Source organism: Callorhinus ursinus, unplaced genomic scaffold (assembly GCF_003265705.2).
Source record: "Callorhinus ursinus isolate GAN/ISIS: 27379988/994484 unplaced genomic scaffold, GSC_fseal_2.0 scaffold5, whole genome shotgun sequence".
NCBI classification, from domain to species: Eukaryota; Metazoa; Chordata; class Mammalia; order Carnivora; family Otariidae; genus Callorhinus; species Callorhinus ursinus.
Window position 1 is genome coordinate 44,438,101 of NW_027397067.1, and position 4,208 is coordinate 44,442,308.

The 4,208-nt window shown below is 41.2% G+C and overlaps 1 protein-coding gene across 1 annotated transcript in view; it reads left to right on the plus strand.

Moving 5' to 3' along the window:
* The window catches only part of LAPTM4B (lysosomal protein transmembrane 4 beta), a 77,441-nt gene that overhangs the window by 30,609 nt on the left and 42,624 nt on the right, over positions 1-4,208 (plus strand). The gene's annotated exons all lie outside the window — the stretch shown is intronic.

A 4,208-nucleotide genomic window follows, 5' to 3' on the forward strand; every position in this document is an offset into this window, starting at 1 on the left:
TGCCCGACCTACTGAGCCACCCAGGCGCCCCAGGAGACGCTTTCTATCTGTCGCCTTCCACCACCATAGCTTTGTAATACGTACTAAGCAGTCAGGACATTATATTCTCCTGGGGTGTGGGACCTTGTCAGACTGAGACGGGACTTCTGCTATAACATCGTTCCTTCTCTCGATTTTGAATAACCCTGTTACTCTTATGGATTCTTCCAGAAAGGATAATGAGTTCCATTAATATTAAGTTAATATCTCTGCCTTTCTTCCCCTGAGCTAAAAGACTATGTAAGCTATAGATACAGTGTTTGATTGATATTTAAAAACAAATTATCTTTCACTGGTTCCAGTAGCAGGATTCCATTTCTAAGGTAACTGAGGTCAGAAAAAGAAGTTTTATTAAATAATACAGCTGTAGTTCTCTCTGAATCGAATAGTAACACTATATGCCTTGATCTAATTGCCAGATATTAAGCTGGGTAATGAGTCTCTGACAGTATAGGCTTAATTTAGCTGACTTCAAAGTCTTGCTGGTACTTAAGAGTTTAAAATAGTAATTGTTCTCTAATGTCCTGGATATTAATTCCAGTGCATTTGAGGTTTCTCTCATATCTCATATATTTGAAAGAAATGAATGAAGAGTTTGTAATTATGGTTAGGACTGTCTATCAGTCATTTAAATCACATATTATAAAAAGGTACAGAGGAGTGGATAGTCACTTGAGTGAGTCTTTTTTTAACTTCTTTTCGCTTACATTTCCTTTTCACATGCTTTGATCTCCTTTTTTAAAAAAGATTTTATTTATTTATTTGAGAGAGAGAGAGAGAGCATGAGCAGGGGAGAGAGGCAGAGGGAGAGGGAGAAGCAGACTCCCAGCTGAGACTCCCCAGGATCACGACCTGAGCCAAAGGCAGATGCTTAACTGACTGAGCCACCCAGGTGCCCCCCCCCCCCACTTTTTGTGGGGCTTGAACTCCCGACCCTGAAATCAAGACCTGAGCTGAGAAAGAGTCAGATGGTTAACCCGCTAAGCCACCCAGGTGCCCCTGACCTCCTTTTTTTAAAACAAATTTGTAGGTCAAAGTTCATTGTGTTTGACAAGCCTTTCTGTATTTAATTCACATGTGGATAGAATTAAATAATATTTGAAATGGGTACAATCAGTTGCTTTAAATAGCAATTTTAAGTTGATACCTTTTTGGAATGGTGGTGGCCATCTGCAGATTTTATCCAGAAGGACAGAGCAGGAATGTGTTTCACTTTTCCATATGGTATTTTCCTAAAATGATCTGGTAGAAGAAGATGTATTATTTACATTAAAATGAGGCATATGGAAGAATCCACTGGGATAAAGAAAGAAAATATGAGGATTTCTCTTAAAAAAAATCCAGCCCTTTAACATTTGTATTTTTATATATATTTTATATAATGGAAAAATGTTAATAATTTATACAAAAATATATATTTTTATGTTACACTCTCCCCCCCAAATTGACTATACTAGGAAGGAATGAGGAATTGTCATAGATTGGCGGAAACTAAAGAAACACAATTAAATATAGTATGAGATCCTGGATTGGATTCTGGAACAGAAAAAGGGCAATAAGGGGGAGACAAGTGAAATTCACACGAGTTTTGTCGTTTAATTAATAGTATTATATAAGTGTTAATTTCCTGGTTTTGATGATAAATGGTTACTATTGGGGGAAGCAGGATGAAGGGTATACTTGAACTCTCTACTGTTCTAACTTTCCTATACGTCTAAAATTATTTCAGAATAAAAAGTTAATGAAAAAAATAGTTCAGTGTATTGACTAAGAGGACCAAAGGATAATGATTGTGAAGTATGTGTGTGTGGCGTATTGTATTATACACTCGTAACTTACTTTGAGTAGAAGTAGACTTTGTGACATTTTACCTGTGAAATTTTAATGGATTGGCAAAGAATTGACAGGAGGTGTCAGTGCTGTGCATGGTGCCAAACAGGTCATTCGAATTAATTTCTGATTAATTTTGCAGCAGATGTGTCTTTCCAGTCAAACTTAGTTTTATCTATCAAGTAGACACACTTAGCCTAAGGAAGGAAATGTACATAAAAATCATCAAGAATGGATGGTTACCATATATGGCCACCTAATTTAGGATAAAGACACCACTACATTTATGGGAGAAAGGGTGATCTTTTCAGTAAATGGTTCTGGATGAAATCAATGAGAGAAAAACACATGCTTCACAAAAGAAGATACCCATATGACCAATAAGCATATGAAAATATTCTCCACGGTATTGTAAAGAAAATGCAAATTACAAGCATAGTAGCGAATCACTGCACCGCTCCAAAATGGCCAACATTGACCGAACTGATAATAGCGCCTGCTGATAAGGCTGTGGAATGACTGGAACTCCCAGACTGCACTGGGAGTATAAATCGTACAACCACTTTGGGAAAACTAAAGCTAGGTATACATCTGCCCTATGACTCTGCAGTTCCACTTCTAGATACGGACCTTGCAGAAATGAATGTTTGTGTCTGTCATAAGCCAGGTATAAAAATGGTCAAAGTAGCTTTATTCATAATAGCCAAAAATTGGAAACAGTCCAGATTTCCACCAGTGGTAGAATGGACAGAAATGGAGTGGTCAGAGATGAAACAGTACAAGCAAAAGGGTGATAGTGATTCAAATGTACTTTTTCTGTATGTTTGGAAGTTTTGATTAAAGAAAAAAATTTAACAATGGGGAGCCTGGGTGGCTCAGTTGGTTGAGCGTCTGACTCTTGGTTTTGGCTCAGGTCATGATCTTGGGGTCGTGAGATTGAGCCTTGAGTCGGGCTCCCCCCTGGGCGTGCAGCCTGCTTGGGATTCTCTCTCTCCCTCTGTCCCTACCCCCCACCGCCCACCCCACGTGCGCTCTCTCTCTCTCTCTCTCTCTCAAATTAATTAATTAAAATCTAAGAAATAGAAAAAAAAATAATGATCGGTTAGAGCTTGCCATATGGCTCTTGGCAGCACAGAGTAGAGCTCTCCGTGCTCTGTCATTTGGAAAGGGCCCCAGGTTGCCTGCCTGCTGTCTGTTCACATACCCCCACGCAAGCCTGGCAGTCAGTCTGCACAGCTTGTCCACTGTGCATGAATATCCCCGCAGTCTTGAGGAAATAGACATACATCTGCAGCAGCAGGGAAGTGGAGCCAAAGGAACCCTCCTGGCCCTTTATTTTCATCCATTCACCCTCCCATCCTCCCATCTCTGTATTTATTTTTTAAATCACATGGCTCAAAAGGTTGCATATTCTACACATTAACGACATCTTATTTTTTTAAAAAAATAATTTAGTGAACGTTGTCAAAGAGATTTTTTTTTTTTTTACAAAGATGTAGATGTAAGAAGACCACTAGGGATAATGAAGTGACATGGATAATCAAGGCCAGCAATTACTATCCCTAGACCTGAAGGAGGGGTGGGAGGCTTGGTTACTGGAGCTGGGGATGAGAGACTCATACAGGGTTAACCTCTTCATTAGGACCAGTGACCTCTGGTCTAGGGCCACAGCCAACCCAAGGCAACCTCTCCTTCCCTCTGATCTCATGTCTGGACTCCTCATTGGCTGGACTCCAGAGGGCAAGGGAGCCTGTTGATAGCCCATTCAGGTCTGCCTCCTGGGCCAGAGAACTGGATGGTGAAAGGCAAATGGAAGACCTCTCATAAAATCATTCATCTGCTTGCCTGGGTGTTCCACTTAACCAGACTATTTTGCTTGGTGTGCGTTTCCGCACTTTGCCTATAGGAATAAAGAACTTTGCTAAAAGTGTTTTTAAAAAATTAGGTACATTGGGGCGCCTGGGTGGCTCGGTCAGTTAAGCAGCTGCCTTCGGCTCAGGTCATGATTCCAGGGTCCTGGGATCGAGCCCCACGTCGGGCTCCCTGCTCAGTGGAGCGTCTCCTTCTCCCTCTTCCTCTGCCTGCCTCTCTGCCTACTTGTGCTCTCTCTCTCTCTCTCTCTCTCTGTCAAATAAATAAATAAAATCTTTAAAAAAAAATAAAAATTAGGTACATTAAGCCAGGGTGCCTGGGTGACTCAGTCAGTTAAGTGTCTCGTTTCTGCTCAGGTCATGATCTCAGGGTCCTGGGATTGAGCCCTACTTTGGGCTTCCTGCTCAGTGGGGAGCCTGCTTCTCCCTCTGCCTCTGCCGGCAGCTCCCCCTGCTTGTGCTCTCTCT